Below are 19,908 nucleotides of genomic sequence, written 5' to 3' on the forward strand. Positions count from 1 at the left end.
GTAACAGATCAAATTAATTTTAACAGTACACTTTCACTCAAATATCCAAATAGATCTGTAACCAGTATAAACATTGCTAATGCTGTTTCACATTCTTCTTCTCCGAGCCTTTGAAAACCGGTGCACGTTTGGTCATTACGCGTTTCAATTCAGACTGGCCGCATTTCGAGGGCGTGAGGGCCACTTCTGTGATGCGCAGGCAGGGCTGAGAGGCAGGAGAAGAGGTGGGAAGGGCGGGAGTCTGGATTGGGGAGGAGAGACTTGGGGAGGAAGGAGCGGTTGCTGGCATAAAACCCCTGAGACATCGGGACACAGGAGCGCTGGCAGTAGCGCCTGGGCTCAGTCACTGGGATTTAATTAGCCCAAAGATTTTGCCTCGTACCTCTCTCTTCTTTCCTTACGTTCTCCTCTTCGGCATCTCACGGAAACCTCCAGTTCAGTGACTGTCTTTATACAGATGCCATATGAGCAAGGGAGCTGAGGGAATGTGTAGGGTCCCTGTGAAGGTTCCAGTGCACACTGCACGGTGGGGAATCGTGGGAGACACAGTGGGGTGAGGTGGGGGGGGGGTGATAGAGCGGACATGAATGTGAGGAAGTCTGGTCTGCACTGCGGGAAGCACAGTGAGAGTCTCCTGGCTCTGGACCAGAAAAAGTCCGCATGCAGGATTCATCTGCTTTGAACTCTGAAACCAGTGGCAGAAACGCTCTCTCACCAAACACTGAAGTCTGCAGGAGGGGCAACTGCTTTTGTGGCCAGGAAAGCCTTCACTGGACCCTCTGCTTCCTCGGACCATTCAAGGGTAAGATGCCAAGAGCCCATGTACCCTCATGAGCAACTTTCAACGGCAAAGCCCACCGAGGCTCCTGGAAATGTCACTGCCACGGATGAGAAAACACATTTCCGGGTCAGGGAGATCTTGTATTCGGACATCCCTCGCCTGCCCTCTTAGAAGCCATATGATCTCCAAAATTATATAACGGGATGGGGAAACGGCTCTTAAAACAGAATACAAACAGAAACTAGGGAACTGAACTGTATTTCAAATGAATACAAGAGCCCGTGAAGGGCAGAGGGGGGTTCCCTAAGTAACTTATAAATGCAGTACTCGGATGTGCCCAAGACAGAAAGAGCTGTGAATACATATTAAACCCTCCTTAGCGGCACTTTTGTCTTCTAGGGTTGAGCATAGGAGTAGATATCTGGCGTAAAATGGAATCCAGGTTTCTCACTGTCAGAGAAGGGGGTAAGACACGTGGAAGGCAGGGGTGGAGGGAGACTGCAGGAAACCTGTCGAGTCAGATTGGGTTTGTTCCAGTATAATCATGAACTCATGGTTTCAGTAGAGATAAACAGATACATAGATAGACTTGGAAATAGAAACAGACACAAATACACACACTCAAACACACACACACACACACACACACCCTAGCTCTGGCTGCTGAGTGGTCCTAGAATCATGACACCCCAGTTGCAATGATCACACCTAGCACCCAGATTTTGGTTTCTAAATATCATTCTCCACCAAAAGAAACAAAGCCTCCTTCAAGAAATGGCTTATATGCGGAATCTAAAAAAAAAAAAAAATGGTACAAATGAACTCATTTACAAAAGAAATAGAGTTGTAGATGTAGAAAACAATCTTATGATTACTGGGGGGAAAGGGGAGGGATAAATTGGGAGATTGGGATTGACATATGCACACTACAATATGTAAAAGAGATAACTAACAAGGACCTACTGTAGAGCACAATACCGCGTAGTGACATATATGGGAAAAGAGTCTTTAAAAGAGTGGATGTATGTATACGTATAACTGATTAGTAACACAACTATACTTCAGTAAAAAGAAAAAAGAAAGAAATGGCTAATTCCAGGACTGGAGCAGGGCAAGCAGAAGCTGAGCTGGAGCGACCTAACAAGCCAGAAAGTAAAGAAGAGCTAAAAACCGATGGTCACACATCAAAATGACACAGAAACCAGCTTGAAGGAGTTCCCAGTGCTCGTTAAGGTGAGCACTAAAATAAATAATGATAGTAAATGTAACCCTTGAATAAAAGAATCATCCATTCATCTAAACTGATAGAAATAAACATCAATATAAAATGGAGGGAAAGAGGCACGTGTTCCCTTACGGAGGAAAACCAACTAACAAGTACTGAAGGAATGACAGAAGAATCACCCCTTTGTAACTGTCACAAACAGTCGTTGATGTGGATGAGTCACCAGTGGACGCTGAGACGTGAAGAACAAATATCTACATGATCTCAGTGCACCTCCCCACAAATCACTCGCCAATTTACAAAAGGGACCAGAGCAATCCTACGGCAAAGGGGCTCAGTGGGCGGCACCTCCACCAAGTGACCAAGCCCACACCCTCAGCAATACGACAAACTCACATCCTGTGTTCGCGCTCCCAGGATACACCACGACACGGGCAGCATCACCGCGGCAGTAGCCCTGCCGAAATGCACAACCAGCATCTTGTCACGAGAAAACATCAGACCAACCCGAAGCGAGGAACGTTCCATGAAATAACTGGCCTGTATTCTTCAGGGATAGTCAAAGTAAGCAAAGACCAAGAAAGGCTGAGACACTCTTACAGAAAGGAGATTAAGGAGACAGCACAGCTGTATGTAGTGTGTGATCCTGGGTTGAATCCTGAACAGGAGAAAAGAAGGAGGAAGGAAGGGAGGGAGGGAGGGAGTGGAGGGGAGGTAAATGTCCCTGTGGGGAGAAAGCAGACTCGACACACCCTACTGCATCCTCACCTAAACGGGGTAAATTGAAGAGAGTTGAACAGGGGAATTGTTTACAGAGTGGTGGGCAAGGTACAGGAACCAAAGAGATGGGGAGGTCCGCCGGGCCAGTGACATCTGGAAGCCTACACCCACCCCAGAAGAGAGAAGGGGAGGAGTAATGACCACACTCCAGGGAGAGCAGAGGTGGGAGAAAGGGCCAGGGCAGGCGCTGTGGGTTTAAGGAGGGACGGAGCAGATACCTGGCTGTCCCAGCCCCAGCCCTGCACGTGAGGATAAGGCAGGCCCTGGAGGTCAGCCTGCTGGGACACGCACAGAATGCAAGCACCGCCAGCACACACGCAGCTGCTGGTGTGCAGAGAGAATGTGGCTGCCTTGGCCCCTGGTCCCAGAAGGCAGTCTCTGAACCCTTGGGATTTCCCCAGGCACAGGAGGCTGCCAGGGCCATACCTGAGCTGATGCTAACGAGGTGGGTCCTGGTGGGACCACAGGCTGTTTCAGGGCCGGGGCGGGGGTGGTCACGCAGGAAAAACCTTGTGACCAGAGGGCTGGGGCTTTGAGTGAGGTGATGTCAGCCTGACCCTCCAGGACGGGAGGGGCTGGGGATCGTGTAGAAATTTGACTGAGCTCTTTGCAACCAGCGTCAGCACCGCACTGCAACTATACACCCAAATGCTGAGCAGACGGTGACATTTGAATGCTTCCAAGGTACCAGGTGCTTTACCAACAATATAGCATTAAACCCCACGAACAGCCTGTAAGGTCGACCTTCTTTAGCATCCTCACTTTACAGACAAGGAGGCTGTGTCTCAGAGACAGCGATCTGGGATTTGAACCCACACGGCTCCACAGCACGCACGAGAGAGACGGCTGACGGTTTTGTGTCCTCCCCACACTGCGGCTGCGACAGAGGACGTGCGGAGTGGGATCCACTGAAGAGAAGAGGGAAGAACTTTCCACATGGGGAATAGCCCGAGCCTAGCTTAACCAGACAGGACATTCAGCCTTGACCAGGGGCTTCCCTGGTGGCGCAGTGGTTGAGAGTCCGCCTGCTGATGCAAGGAACACGGGTTCGTGCCCCAGTCCGGGAGGATCCCACATGCCGCGGAGCGGCTGGGCCCGTAAGCCATGGCCGCTGAGCCTGCGCGTCCGGAGCCTGTGCTCCGCAACGGGAGAGGCCACAACAGTGAGGGGCCTGCGTACCACAAAAACAAAAACAAACAAACAAAAAAAGAATATATATATATGTATAACTGAGACTCTTTGCTGTACAGCAGAAATTAACACACTGTAAATCAACTACACTTCAACAAAAAAAATTTTTTAAAGATGTATCCACATCCTAAACCACGGAAATTGTGAAGTTATATTATTGGAAAAACTGCTGAAGTGCAATTAAGGATCTTGAGATGAGCTCATCCTGAATTATCCAGGTGGACCCCAAGTCCAGTCACTGCACAAAGAAGACAGACACACAGACGGAAGAGCAGGAAGCGGTATGGCCACGGCGAGAGACACTCAAGTCACAGGGCCACAGGCTGAGGAGCGTCGACGGCCACCAGAAGCTGGAACAGGCAAAGGCTGGAGTCTCCCCGAGAGCCTCTGGAGACAGTGCCGTCCCACAAGCACCTGGGTTTCTGGCCACTTGATACTCTGACAGCAGGAACTGTTGCTTCAAGCCAGTTTGTGACCCAGCTGTGACTGGTCACAAATGGTTTGTGGTCATTTGTTACAGCAGCTGCAGGAAACTCACACAGCTCCTGGGATGCTCAGAGAAGCAGATCTTCCTGGCAGTGACCATCGCATGGGCACGTTCCTTCAGGAAATTCGTGAATAGGGTGATGGAGAATCTCATAACAGCATCAATGTTTCTCTTGCTCGTCTGGCCCCAGCCTCCAGGCCCCTACACGTGTTTTTCCCCTCCCTCTGGGACACCCTAAGATCTCAGCTCGAATGTCACACGTGCCAGCACCCTAAAGCTGGCTGACCTGACACCTATCCCCAACATCTTTCTCCCACTAGGGAGGCTAGAAAGGATAAATACTAACTTACCCAACCTTCCCGGCAGCCCTCGTTGTCATGTGGCCTAGATCTGCCCACCGGCTCATAATAGTTTCTACTCTTCCGATAGGCGAGCTACATGGGGCTGGTGCCATTTTCCCCACTGTGTGCACAGATGTGATGCCTGGAGCTACAACAGCCGTTTTGTGACCTTGAGGGAAAAACCACAAGAGACTTACAGAGCCCCTGACCCTGAATCAGTGTCAGCAGCTACCCGCTTCCAGACTCCTTATTAAGTGAGCAATTAAACCCTCATTTGCGTCAGCCATGGTATGTCACATTTTCTTATTTCAGATGATACAATTCCCAACTGATCTATTTCCTCACCCAAGTAGACTTCCATAACTACCCTAACCAACATTGTCCCCTCCAGACAGCTATCTCTACCACGTGACACTGATTCATTTCCTGTGCTGCAGGAGATAAAGTTATCTTGTTACTTTATTGCCTCTCTGACCTCCTCCACCCCACAGCTCACTATAAGCTCCATGAGAACAGGACTATTCTCTGTCTTATTCACCACCTTGCCCCCAGGGCCTAGAACGGTGCTTGTGAAAAAGAATACACCCAGTGAATATTGGTTTAATATTCAACCTCAGCCCTGTGGAAGTGTGGGGCTGGAGAATTATCCATTGCACAGGGCTGTCCTGTGCACTGTGGGACGTTTAACAGCATCCCTGGTCTCTGTCAGCTGGCTGCCAGCAGCACACCTTCTCCTGCCCCCAAGACTATGACAACCAAAAACCTCTCCAGACATCACCAAACGTCCCCCAGGGATAAAATCTCCTGGTTGAGAACTGCTGATTTAATGAATGAATGAATGGCCTTCTGTAAGTGCACACAAAAATTATACCCTATGAGATGCCGGAAGATCACAGAATCCCAGGAGAAAATGCCACTTAGAAGAAAATCATTTATCATCAGAGGGATCAAATGATACGATGGTCAACGGGCCAGCATCTGTGCTTATTTGTCCTCTGACATAATTGGAGATGGAAGGTGATACGATTTCAGGATGGAAAAGGGTTGCATTTTTCTCTCTCCCACCTCCGATGGAAGCTTAGAATTCCACAGATTCGCCAAGGTTGTTCGGCTCAAAATGTGTCTCCAAGTCTCTCAGTCGACGCTCTCGAGAGTTCTAAGATAATTCCAGTTAAAACCTCAAATCCCTCACTAAAACTGCACTGCTCTAATTCTAAGGAAAGTTCCACAGATGGAGACAGAAATAAATACACGCTCCTGGCCAGGTCTGATTCTCGCCATACGACTCATTAAATCAATTAATTCACTTGCTTGGCAGGATTATTTACAGAAATAAGAAATCACTTTCTATCAGCAAGATTGAGGGTGGCTAAACGCCATGTCCAGATTGGCGGGGTGAGCTGAGCTCCTAGGCACCTCGTTTGGTTGAACCAAACCTTACATTTCTTGATGCACCTTTAAGGTTCCCAAGCACTTTCAAATTCACCCAGGACCCTTCCCCTCCTGTAACAGCCTTGCAGTGGCTCCTTTGGAAGGTGGGAGATGGAAGAATGAGGGGGTTCAAAGGCTTGGCCAAGTTACCAACAGAGCAAGAACCGCAACCTGAGGGATTTAACAGTACATCCTATGCCAGGGGCCGAAGGCGGAAGGCAGGCAGGTAGTGGGGGTGAAAGAGGCAGGCTGGTGGGGAAATTTTAATTTAAAGAGTTGCTGCTCCCCCGTGCAAGCTGACTGTGGCCACGCAGAAACTGAGAGAGCGTTGCCAGAGCCTCTGACTTTCTTCAAGAAAAGTGTCAGGAATCTGGAATATCAACGAGAAATGTTGGTGCCTTTTTTAAACATTGGCCGTGTCTTCAAAACTGAAAACACAGTGTGTTTGCAGACCTTAGCAGGGCATTTAGATCGAACCATTGCGGTCCTCACCTTTTTTCTTCCCACACCTTCATTCCTTAAGTGGCAGTTTCGACTCACTTCCTTCTTCTCACTTAGGAATTTGTTCTGCCCTCACACACACAAGGAAGTCCCCAAGGAATGGGTAGTCTATGTCAGAGAGGAACACGAGATTCCTCAAAGGAACAGCTCCCACTTGGGAATCTAAGAATCACAGCGCCCGCTGCTGAGCCTTATAGAGAAATATACCTGGGGCTAAACTGTTAGAATAGCCACAAAACCGCTCTCTGTCTGGGTTCCCAGGAAAGCACAGGAACTACCGTCAGCAGGGGAGGTGGGCACCCAGCCCGGAAAAGCCCATCTCAGCCCAGGAGCTGGGCACTGCCTGCCTCCCCAGGTGCTAGCATGTCAACCTGGAGCAGGCAGCCCTCTCTCTACCCCAGGCACAAAGAGGCCAGAAGCCCATTTGGTGAAGCCCTGGACAAGTGATCCACACCCCAAAGCAAACTTCAGGCTGGAACCAAGCGGCCGAGACAGTGTGGAAATGTGTCACCACTATGCTATGAATGAATTCCAACGGCTCATCATCTCACTGGCTGGGAAACCTCAGCGCTCAGTGGACCACTGAGGTTTGGACGGAAAACACAGGTGGGCTTGTACATAAAGCAGACGGGTCGACACAAGTCCAGCTTCCAGCCGGGAGGAAAGTGGCTAAAAACTGAACAGAGCTTTCTCTGGGATGAGGACGTGACCACACAAAGCATGGATGCCACACGGGGGACAGAGCCAGGGCAGGTGGCTGGTTACACCCGCGCCCACCTGGGCACAGGATCCCATCGGCAACGCCGGATTAACCAGGAGTGAGGGCGGCCTGTCCCCAAGGTCATCGTACCCATCCCTAACATTTACTTGGTGGTACTTACTCCAGGAGGTTGTTTCTAAATTAAGATAAAATACACACAGCATGACATTCACCATTTTAACCACTTGAAATTGTGCAACATGGTGACATTAAGTCCATTCATAACGTGGCACACAAACATCACCACCATCTATTTCCAAAAGTTTTCCGTCACCCCCAACAGAAGCCCCACCCCCACGAGCAGCCATGCCCTGTTCCCTCTCCCCCAGCCCCTGACATCCACTCATCTGAATTCTGTCCCTATGGATTTGCCAATTCTAGACATTTCATTCATTTTTTTAATTGAAGTATAGTTGATTTACAGTGTTGTGCTGATTTCTGCTGTACAGCAAAGTGACTCAGTTATACACATACAGACATTCTTGTTTTATTTTCTTTTCCTTTATGGCTTATCCCAGGAGACTGGATATAGTTTCCTGTGCTATATACGGTAGGGCCTTGTTGTTTATCCACTCTATGTACAATAGTTTGCATCTGCTAAGCCCAAACTCCCAATCCCTCTCTCACCCCCTCTCCCTCAGCCATCACAAGTCTGATCTCTACGTCTGTGAGTCTGTTTCTGTTTAATAGACAGGTTCATTTGCGTCATATTTTAGATTCCACATATAGGTGATATCACATGGTATTTGTCTTTCTCTGTCTGACTTACTTCACTTAGTAAGATCATCTCTAGTTGCATCCATGTTGCTGCAGATGGCCTTATTTTGTTCTTTTTTATGGCTGAGTAGTATTCTGTTGTATGTATGTACCACATCGTCTTTATCCATCATCTGTCGATGGACATTTAGGTTGCTTCCATGTCCTGGCTATTGTGAATGGCGCTGCTATAAACACAGAGGTGCATGTATCGTTCTGAATTACAGTTTTGTCCAGGTATATGCCTAGCCTAGGAGTGGGACTGCTGGATCATATGGCAACTCTATTTTTACTTTTTTGAGGAGCCTCCATACTGTTCTCCACAGTGGCTGCACCAACTTACCTTCCCAGCAAGCGTGTAGGAGGTTCCCTTCTCTCCACACCTTCTCCAGCAGTTGTTACTTGTAGACGTTTTAACGATGGCCGTTCTGACCGGTGCGAGGTGGCGCGTCACTGTAGCTCTGACGCGCGTTTCTCTGACGGTCGGGGATGCTGGGCATCTTCCCACGTGCCTACCGGCCACCTGTCTGTGTCCTTTGGGGGAGCGGGCGCCCCGTGTAAACGGGCTCGTGGAGCGCGGCCTTCTGCGCCTGGCTTCTTTCACTCAGACAGCAGTTCCACGTTTCATCCGTGGCACGTGGCAGTGCTTCCCTCCTCTTTATGGCTGAGAAATGCTCCACTGTGTGGATGGACCACATGTTGTTTCTCCCTTCACGTGTCGATGGGCGTGTGGTAGGATTTTTACATAATGTTCTCATTCACCCGTTTTCATAGATCGAGATTATTATACCCATTTTAGAGATTTGATAGATAAGAAGCAAAGTTCCAGAAGAATAGGTCATTGGTCCAAAGACACAAACTCTAAGCGGCAGAGCCAGGGCTGGAACCCAAGCCTCCCTGAAACACCACCCAGGTGGTGCCCAAACAGTGGTAGAAAGAAGGACAAACGTCTTGCCCCACGCTTCTCACTAGGTGGATCTGGCCGGGCAGGGACCATGGGCGCTTCTGGCTTCTGTACGGGGACAACCACCCCCAGTCCCCTCCCTCCGCCCTCATCCCCGCCAGCAGAGTGCCTCCCGGCTGAGCTGAGCTCCCTGGCGGAGGCACACTGGTCCTCACCTCCGTGCCTGTGTTCAGAGGCTCCCGCATGCCCCCAGTGCCGCGCTGTCCAGGCGCCCTTGGCCTTGCATGGAAGCGGGAGGGACCTTCCTCCACACAGCCTGGCCTCTCCTCAGCCCTGCAACCTCCCCAGGCCTCCTCCCCTCTCCTTCCCCCCTCACTGAGTTCCGGACGCCTCCCATGAACCGTCACAGCTCTCCCCCGAAACTTCGCTCTGAGAATTGCATCCCTTGGATTGGTGTCAGCGACAGATCACGGAAAATCTGTGCCCACAGATCAAGCAGAACAAAATGCCGGTTCGGGGGCTGCCTTCCCCCAGGTCCTGCCGGCACAGCCCTGCTGGGGACAGCCCGGCCAGGGATAAAACACTCGCTCACCGGCACCCAGATCTTGCTGCCTCATCCCACTGCCCACATCCAGCATCTTCTCCTCCCAATAAAGGAAAACCCTTTCAGCCTGCCCTCGGAGCCACTGCAGACCGATGCTCAGAGCCCCCCGACTGCAGTGGCCCCTTGCCGCTCCCCTGGGCAGCATCCTCTCAAGGGATGCCTCCTTGCAAGGCCCAGGTGTGCTTCTTATTTTATGTTCATCACCAATTCCATGTGTCGCTCGCTTCGAGACGGTGAAGAACCACCTCTGCTTCTCGTCCTCCTCTTCGGCGCAGTGAACAGTACACACTCTACACCTCTTGCGGGCTTGTTCGGAGCCCAGGACACTGAAACTGTTGCACAGACAGGATCCACGAGGCCATCGCCACCTGCATCCCGCGCGGGAAGGAGATCCACACCAGGGCCCTGAGTGTCGGAGTCACATTGCTCTGCTGGACCGATGAGCTGATCTCTGCACTTAAGTCACTGCTGAGGTTAAACGCGCTCGTTGTGCCAGGAGGGGGCCGAGTCTGAGGCCAAGGTGAGGAGTTGACGGTGAAGCAAATGGCTGGCACAGTGGCCCTGGCCTGGAGCCCACAGGCCTGCACACCGGCGGGGGCGTCGGGAGCTATCGGGAGCCCGGCTGCAACTTCCAACACCACTCGACAAGCCAGAGTGGCACCTGCCAGCTGGCCGGACCCCACGAAGGCGCCTCGGCAGCCAGGGGCTGGGGAACCAGATGGCTTTGGTGGCTCGGAGGAGAAGGGTGTGAACTGGAAATGGTGGCGGGAAGAGGCGCTGCCCAGGAGGAAGGGGGCTAAGCGACGGCGGAGACGGGCGGCGGGGACGGGCCACAGCTTTCACAATGCCATTTACACGTAACCATCCACACACACCAGCCTGGAACGCAGATGATGCCTGTAACCCCGGCGATGCGGTGATGCGAGACCAGCTTCCAGGAGAAATTGCCCTGGAAAGAGAGCGTGCATTTTCCTTTTCGCTAATTCCTTAATGTTCTTACCTTTTTAAACATGAAAATATCATTTTCACGCTAAAAATCATGCACGCACACACACGTACGTGTCGTAGTCTCTGCACATTTCAGTTTGCAATTTTCTTTCGTGAACTACAGGAAAATGAAAGGAAGAAAGAATATGTGTGAAAAGGTGGTTATTGTGTGTCTGTTCCATGTGGTTTTCTGGTGTTTATTTGACCAGATGTTTGTTTCTTTTACTAAAAGCTCCCAGGGGACTGGACCTTGGACAAAAGAGGTAAATAGGAAATAAAAGCAATGCTTTCTCAAAGCGAGATAATTTAGGCAAAATGGAAAGAAGGAAAAAGGTTAAAAATTAAGAATCTCCTGTCATCGAGAGCATAAGACGTCCACTTTCTGCCCATATCCCCGTGTGGAAACACACATGGACCTTCACTGAGAAATGTATTAACTGCCTAGTTTCATTCATTGATGGGAACGTTTATTGAACGTCTAGCATGCTTTGGGCGTGTGCTTCAAAGAGAGAGAGCGAGCGAGAGACAGTCCCCACAGCACGATAAAGACCAACAATTAGCCCCCCGCACGCACCCAGGAATGAATCAAGGTAGCACTCGAAGAAAAGCGGGATTTTACAAAATCGCCACCACGAGACCCAACAGAACAAGCCCAAAGGGCCACGCGGCCTCAGCCCGCAGGTTAGATCAACTGTTCCACCCAATTCACACCGAGGGAAGAAGGGACACGCCATAGGGGTAATCAGACATCTTGTGAAATCATGCATATTCCCATCAGGCTTTGCTGCCATCCCAGACGTGGTTCCCAGCTCCCAGCCTCGTCGGGGCCATTATTCCTGCCTGGAACTTACGCCAGACCCCTGACCATCTTGCCCGGCGGGTTCTCTGCACAAGCACGCAGCCCCTTAATGCATCAGTCACGTCACGGCACTCGCTGAGGCTCTGCCCGCACAGTAGAACCCACGGTGGGTACCACGCGATCTACCCATCCCCTCCCACACCCCTCTCCCCGCCTCCCAGCCTCACTGGTTTTCTCATTCTTCCGACACACCAAGCTCGCCCTGATATCAGGGGGCACGTGGAACATTCTAGAACACTCTGGAACACTCTCCCCCCCGGGGCCCCACTCACCATTCAGGTCTCCCCGTCTAAGGGCCTCACCCAGCCCATGCCGGCCACTCTCTCTCACGTCCCTGTCTTCACAGCACCTGTCACCACCTGAAACCATCCAGGTCTGGCAGGAGGCACCTGGACACGCTTAGGGAATGGACAGAGCACATTCCTCCTGGAGAGCGGACGCGTGACTCAGACGCCACGGCCACCGCCGGAAACTCCCGAGGAAGATAGAAAAAGGCTGAGGTTTTCCTTCCGGGAGGATGTGACCTCACGTGGCAGGAGCGCATGGGCGGGGCCGCCCCCCACTGCTGGGACTCCTCACAGCTCGTTAGGAGATGCTTGAAGAACGCCGTGGTCCACGGGGAAGCGGGTCACAGGGATGACTTCCTCCCAAATGGGTGCTCTGTAACTCACACGCGGTCCCCCATGAAAGGGGTGTGTTTGTTGAAGGCGGGAAGGTGTAAACGGACTTCGCTTTCCTCGGAGCTGAGCTCTTCAGACCGGCTGCCGCCCCCTCCCCACAGGCTCAGGGTAAGTATAAAGCAGAGGCCGACAGCGCCCCAGGAGGCAGGGCTCACGCCGCCGTGGCATCCTTGCCGTGCCTCGGCAACTCCACACAGGACCCGAAGGAGGCCTGTGATTCTGTCAACGTGCAAACGAGGTGGCTGTCCGAGCAGGCTTGCCACGGAGATGCTGGAGACGCGAGGGGGATGGGGCTCCAGGCTTCCGTGTGCAGAGAGCCTGCCCGCGAGCAGAGCCCCGGCATCCGCATGCTTCCCTCCCTCCCGCTTCCCATCCAGCCTTCCTTAAAGGCCAGGACGGAGGGGGCCGGGGGGAGGGCAGCTGCCGGAGGCCCCTTTTGCTTAAGAAGCTGAATTAGGTGGGACCCACCCCAGCTCTCAGGAGAGAAAAACAACACAGCAAGCGTGCGGTGTGCCGCACGGACGTGGTCGAAAACGATTTTTAAGTAGCGATCGGCTGGAAGTTAAAGGCTCCTTCCCGGTGTGAATGGGGCTTGATTCACCGCCACCCCGCAGGTAGCTGCAGCTGTGTCTGCGGCGCGGCAGGTCGCCGATAAAGGCTTCCCGGGTGAGTGAGAGCCTGTCATTAACGGAGGGACGTGGTCTGTGGGTGCTTCGAGGGGTCTACGAAGTCAGTACCGGATGCCGCCACGATGGAAAAGGAGAATCTTATTTGTTGATGGTTGCACAGAAAGAAGGACGCTGGCCACGTCTCAGACACCCACCGGCGAGAAAGGGATTCGATGGGGCACTGGCTGGGCTGATGGGCAGCTGAATGTGCCAGCGAAGGCAGCCTCCGGGGAGAGTCCTCCAGACCCGGAGACGAGGGGCGGGTTTTATTCCTGCTTCTGGAAGAAAGCCTCAGGGTTCTCAGGACAGAGCAGGAAATAAGTCGAGTTCACAGCTGGAAGCCTTAAATCCATGGCCTCCTGGGGCAGGTGGGAAGGGAGAGGGTTCCTGAACAAGGGGGATTGGGGCGACACACTCGCAGTCACGGCGGCGGTCCGAGTGCCGCGGGACCCACCCAGGTCCAGCTCTCACCTGCCGCCCAAACCCCCGTCTTTGCCGCGCGTCCTTTCCAGCCTCTTCCTGCCTGCTGCCCCTCCACCCACTGCTGCTTTACGACCAAGCCTCTTAACTGACTGGCGCTGAGCAGCGGGTGTTGAACAGCTAACAACAAGAACGATTTGATGAGTCCTTTGTTCTCTGTTTTATTTATTAAATTGTGATTAAAAACCATTAAAGGCGCCCCGTCCTGATGCATAGAAATAAATCTCACAAACACCCTGGAGGTCTCCTTCCGGGTGGGTCCCACTTCCCGAGGGCGGCCCCATCTCCTCTCTCAAGATCCCAGCCCCACCCATGCCCTATCTCGCCGCAGGACGGCCAAACGTGAGGTTCAGGAAAGGAGTTGTTCAAACGTCAAGGCATGACCGACCGATTGGATTGTGGAATCGATTTAGGAGGTCTTAACACCATTTGTTTAAATAGAAGGGGATGGGATGGGGTGAAATTGAATAGACACTCACCTACAGGTTAGGAACTATTAACATCTCCATTTTACAGACAAGGAAACTGAGAGGGAAGGTCACTCCACGAGCAAGTAGTGAAGACACGATTTAAACACAGAACTGTCTCCTATAAGACTCGAGCTGCCCCCCCCCCGTATTTCTATTATAGCATTCTCAAAAGTGACACATCTGACTGCCCTTCTCCCTGTGAGCTTCATGTGATATGACTTTATATGCAATCATCATGTACCACTTTGATTGAATGAATGGATGAAAGAAATGTGAAGAAAATGCAGAGGGTGATCTCTAAATTCATTTGTCCACTTTTCCTTGCACCTCCGATCTTAAAACAATCAGCAATGACAGAAGCCTGCATCGTGAAGGGACTCACGTAATTACACCTTTTCATCCCCACCCAGGAGGGCAGCTTAAAGATGAAGTCACCCAACGATAACACTCTTTTAAAAATGCGCTTCCGGATTTCCCTGGTGGCGCAGTGGTTAAGAATCCGCCTGCCAACGCAGGGGACACAGGTTCGATCCCTGGTCCGGGAAGATCCCACATGCCGCGGAGTAGCCAAGCCCGTGCACCACAACTACTGAGCCTGTGCTCTAGAGCCCGCGAGCCACAACTACTGAGCCTGTGTGCTGCAACTACTGAAGCCCGCATGCCTAGAGCCCACGTTCTGCAGCAAGAGAAGCCACCGCAATGAGAAGCCCGCGCACCGCAACGAAGAGTAGCCCCCGCTCGCCGCAACTAGAGAAAGCCCGCGCGGCAACAAAGACCCAATGCAGCCAAAATAAATAAATAAATTTATTTTAAAAAATGCACTTCCTAGAACTTTCTTTTTATTTTTTTTAAGATTCTTTTGATGTGGACCATTTTTAGTCTTACTGAATGTTCCACTATTGCTTCTGTTCTATGTTTTGGTGTTTTGGCCACAAGCCATGTGGGATCCTAGCTCCCTGACCAGGCATCGAACCTGCACCCCTTGCTTTAGAAGGCTAAGTCTTAACCACTGGACCACCAGGGAAGTCCCAAACTTTCTTCTTAAAGATAATTTAGACAACTGGGAAAAGTCTGAGTACACACACACGCGCACACACACACAAAGCCAATTCTAGCATAATGACAACCTACGATAGAGAGGATCAATCCAGTGAAATTAGGTGAACCACAAAAGTGACGGCTGTTTATCCTATATGCTTCCCTTTAAACGCAGTGACCCTCAACGCCAATGAAACCCAAGGACTGTGTGGAGAATCCACTCGTAGGTCCATCACCAGAGAGGCTTAAGGGCCAGAAAATAAATGTACGCTGGGTGAGGAGAGCAGGTGTTCTGAAGACCACTGGTCTACCCAGTATGCACTCACCCTTCTTCCTTCTCACAGAACTCCAGTTGTATTGCAGGCGGTCACGCCCCAGGAAATCAGCTGTTATTTCCCAGCTTCTGGTGCAATTTGGGTTGGGCACCTGGCAGGTGTGACAAATGAGAGATAAGCAGAAGCCACTGAATGGCGTCTCCAAGAACACACACGAAAGGGGGTGCTTCAACCGTCCCTCCCTTTTTCTTGCCCTCCATCCACTTCCCCTTCTTTCTGCCTGGAATGCGGACGTACCGGCTGGAGCTCCAGCCGCCATCCTGAGAGCATCGAGATGAGGGTCACTGTCATCAAGACGACAGAGCAGCAACCTAGGACCCTGAGTCCCCAGGGATTCCGGGAAGCCCACACACCTGGAAGCTCTGGATTGCCCACATCTGACATTTTTAAGCCACAAAAGTACAAAGCCGTATCTTGTTTGAGGCACTGCATTTTCTTTAACGTGCAACTGAGCGTAATCCTGAATGATGGATCTAGGACACCATGGACCAGAGGGCCATTCCATGCTGCAAGAACCGTAATCCTTGAGTGAGATTCTCCAGGAGAGCAGCCCTGACAGCCCTGCCCGCCGATCGGATGAGGAAGCCACGACTCCCGACTCAGCTCGCTCCTGTCACTCAGCCAGTTAACACGTCCTGCCGAGGTGGCCTCCTACTAACTCTGCAATCCGTGCGCTTCCTTCATGCTGCGATCCTCATCCGGGCCGCCAGTAGCTCCCCCGGATCACGTGACCAGCCCGCCCAGCGGGCTTTCTTCTAGCCACGCCTCCCTTTAGTTCGTGCTCTGCCGAGAAGGCAGAACAGTCTTGGGAAAATGGACATCGGACTGTGTCATCCTCTTCTTTAAAGGACTTCAGAGGCTGCCCCTTACCTTGAGGATCAAGTGCCCAGTCCTGACTGCGGCTTGCAACCCAGCCCTGCCTCGTCTCCAACCTCAGTCCACAGTCCTGCCTGCGGCTTGCAACCCAGCCCTGCCTCGTCTCCAACCTCATCGTGTGGGTTCTCCAGGGAGGGGGATGGACTGGGAGTGTGGGGTTGGCAGACGCAAACTATTACATTTAAAATAGGTAGACAACAAGGTCCCACTGTGTAGCACAGGGAACTATATCCAGTCTCCTGGGGTAAACCGTAAAGGAAAAGAATATAAAAAATAAAGAATGTCTGTATGTGTATAACTGAGTCACTTTGCTGTATAGCAGAGATTAGCACAACACTGTAAATCAACTACACTTCAATTCAAAAAAATAATAGAAGAAATTTCTGTGGGATTTCAAAAGACAGGCAGGAAATCATCACGGCTGGAGGCCATTGGCCAGTTTTACGGAAGGAATAACTCCGAGCTAGGCCTGGGTGGGATCAGAAGGTGGGCAGGACGGTCACTCCCGCAGGAAGGAGAGGCATGAGCCAGGCGCCTCCAGGCTCTAGGCCCCCAGTACATTGGTACAGCCTTTCATCAGGCCATGCGGGGATGCCCGCATAGAGTTGTAAAGATGTAGACCAACCGAGCAGGTCGTGTCCCCTCCGTCCACGCCTTGCCTGGGTCACACATTTAACTGCTCATCTTGGCTTGATCCACTTGGGCTGCTAGAGCAAAACACCACCGAGGGAGGGAGAAATGCATTGTCTTGTAGTCCAGGAAGCTGGGTGTCCAAGATCAAGGTGTGGGCAGGGTTGGTTTCTCCTGAGGCCTCTCTCCTTGGCGTGGGGACGGCCGCCTTCTCGCTGGGTCCTCACGTGGGCTTCCTCTGTGCGCGCACACAGTTCTGGTGTCTCTCTGTGTCCCCGATTTTCTCTTATAAGGACACCTGTCTTCTTGGATTCGGGCCCACCCTAGTGACCTCCTTTAGACTTAGTTACTTGTTTAAAGGCCCCCATCGCCTTTAAAGAACAAACAGAGTCATGTTCTGAGGTCCTGGGGGTCCTGGTTAGGACTTCAACATATGGATTGGGGGGGTGGGTACACAACTCAGCCCATGACACAACCCCTGAAGGAATAAGGGCTCCAAAGAACAGAGAGGAGTAACAGTAGCGAAGAGGAAGGACAGCACCTTTGGAGGGTGGAGAACACTCAAGGGAAAACTTCACAGTTGGCTTGGGGTCAGAACACGGGGCCTCGGGTTCCAAGGTTCCTGAAAGGGGTACCGAGCATCGGCGCATTTTGCTAATTCCAGGCCCTGAAGGCAACAGGACCCAAATCATTCATACCTGATGGGCAGCCGCAGAATTCATTCGTTTTTCTCCAAGATCTCTGGGCCGAATAATAGTATGTCTTTTAATAACGGACCCTTAAGTTCAGTGGGAAAAATAGGTTTACAACCGATTCTGTGACCTTAAAATCAAAGAAGGGAGGTGTGCAGCTGTTGCAGCCTGCCTCTCCCCCACCACAGCTCCCGGCCAGCGGCACTGTCTGCCGGGCACGTGCCGCTCAGCCCTGCTGGCTGTACATTCGACCCTCACACATGCACGTGAAGGGGGTCGGGAGCTGTAGAAAGAAGCACTGCAGGCAAAAGCGCCCTTTAATAATAGCACAGCCTAGGAGAAGCTCCCTGACAGCACTGGTTCCAGCTGATTTCAGCCAATAATCCAGTATGAGAAATTTCTAGAGTTCCAGTTAACCAAACAACTGCTCTTCTTAACAAAAGAATGGGATTGACTATTTGCATTAGAGTGGGGAGAAGAATGTAACTTATAGCTGAACCCTTGGGAATGATTTTAGGTGCATTCCAACATTGGCCCCACCAAACTCAGCAATGAAACAGCCAGTAATCAAGGAGCTGGAGGAGAAAACAGGTGGAAACGGTGTGTGTGTGTGTGTGTGTACATGTGTGTGTACATGTGTGTGTATGTGTGTGTGTGTGTGTGTGTGTGTGAGAGAGTGAGAGAGAGAGAGAGAGAGAGAGAGAGAGAGAGAGAGAGAGAGGGAGAGGGAGGGAGGGAGAGAGAGACTGTGTATTTGCCCTTCCTTTCCCCACCGGCATTTAAAGAATGTCTTCTCAGCTATTAATTTCTTCCAATAAGAAACACTGCACATTGCTTAAGAGAGAAGGCTCTGGAATCAGATGACCTAGATTAGAATCTTGCCCCCAGCCCCACCCCCAGTTACAAACTCTGTGACTTTGAACAAGTTACTTAAATTCCTGGTGCCTCATCCACAGCCCATTCCTAAAACCGGGATTCATAACAGGGCTGCGGAAATTCAGTAAAATTAAAAGCTCAGAGAGCGTCGAAGAGGACCTGGCTCTGTATGTTAACAGCAGCAGCAGCATCTCTCTCTCCTCCTTTTCTCCTGGGCCGAGACGATGAGACTGGGATTTCCAGCAATTCCCTCATTTCAGTAAATGCTGCTGCTTCGCTTCAGGTGCCCCGAGAAGTTCATGGTAACAGGATCTTCCCGGGGATGCTTGCAGGTCACTGGGTCACCTCAGCGGGCACAGGCTGGATCGTTTGTCTCGAAGCCTAAAATAATTGCTGCAGGCGCCAGGGTCGGAACCCGGGTCACCGGGGCAGCCATTCGCGCCCTGGCTCATCTGCCCTTACGGTGGCCGCTCATCACCACGCAGGGGCCCCTCACTGCCCAGCGCGCGTGCGCTTCACTTATTGCCCAGGCCGCCCGAGAACCCTTGATTCGCGAATAGGAAAATGACAGCCCAGTGCCGGTGTTTGAAAATTACCTTTAGGAGTCAGGCAGGAAGGGCATTTTGAAACGGTCATCATTTTTAAAAAGCGCAGACATGCCTTTTGCCATCCCGCATCCTCTCCCCGAGCCACCCGCCGCCCAGCCCTGGAGGCTTGGGGACGGCGGACCCCATCCTGACTCAGCGCCAGCCTGGGCTCTGCCGCCTGGCTCTGGTGCAACGCCAGGTGCCCAGTAATCGGGATCTGAGAGGCATTAGCTCACGTGACCGGGCTGACCTCTCCTGGCCCTGATTAACTTTCCAGCCATAAGCTGCCGCCTGCAGCCTGCTCTGGGCTCACGCTGACTTTCCACATTTTGAATAAGATTCAACAAGTCTAACTGGTAGGAGTATTTGTGTGTGTGTGTGTGTGTGTGTGTGTAGATGGAGATTCCTAGGGGAGAAGAAAGAAAAACAGAACAGCACCCCATAAGAGAACAGTGAAGGAAGTGCAGAGGCGGGGGTAGGAGGAGGGGTTGGCTTAGGAGAGAAAGCTCTAGGAGGAATCACAGCCCCAGGTCACTCAGCACGAGGCAGAGGCCTGGGGCCCGACCGCTGGGGAAGGGCGTCCCTCTGGGTGCACTGCGTCTGTCACGTGCTGGGGAAGGAGACGGCTCCACTTTGGTTGTGTTTTGACGAGAGCTTCAGTGAAGTCCTCCTACAATATCCCTGTTCTGTGCCCCAAACGCCCCAGCTGAGCCCCCTCCTGGATGGAGCGGCACGGGAAGGCCCAGGGGCTCTGGAGAGTGGGTGGGGGACCTTGTGGCCATGCTGACCCTCCCCTGGCACCAGGACCACGGGCGAGGGTGCCGAGAGGCGCCAGAAGGAGGGCTGAGCCGCCAGAGGCAGGGGTGAGGGGAAACCGCCTCTGCAGGTCCTCGGTCATGGCCAAGCCCCTCCCCGCGTGGGCTTTCAGACAGGCTGAGCTCCAGCCTCTTATCTGAAAAGCAAACAAAC

At 52.1% G+C, this 19,908-nt stretch overlaps 1 protein-coding gene across 5 annotated transcripts in view; it reads right to left on the reverse strand.

The window, feature by feature from the left end:
- Positions 1-19,908, reverse strand: part of RIMBP2 (RIMS binding protein 2) — a 262,379-nt gene that overhangs the window by 228,747 nt on the left and 13,724 nt on the right. For 4 of the 5 annotated variants that reach the window (XM_049697906.1, XM_049697909.1, XM_033440659.2 and 1 more), the window contains exon 2: positions 15,270-15,369. The exons of the other annotated variant lie outside the window; for it this stretch is intronic. The gene's annotated coding sequence lies outside the window, so the exon portion shown is untranslated. The remainder of the gene's footprint in view (positions 1-15,269; positions 15,370-19,908) is intronic. 5 annotated transcript variants of the gene reach the window in all.

The sequence above is a fragment of the Orcinus orca genome, chromosome 15 (assembly GCF_937001465.1).
Source record: "Orcinus orca chromosome 15, mOrcOrc1.1, whole genome shotgun sequence".
NCBI classification, from domain to species: domain Eukaryota; kingdom Metazoa; phylum Chordata; class Mammalia; order Artiodactyla; family Delphinidae; genus Orcinus; species Orcinus orca.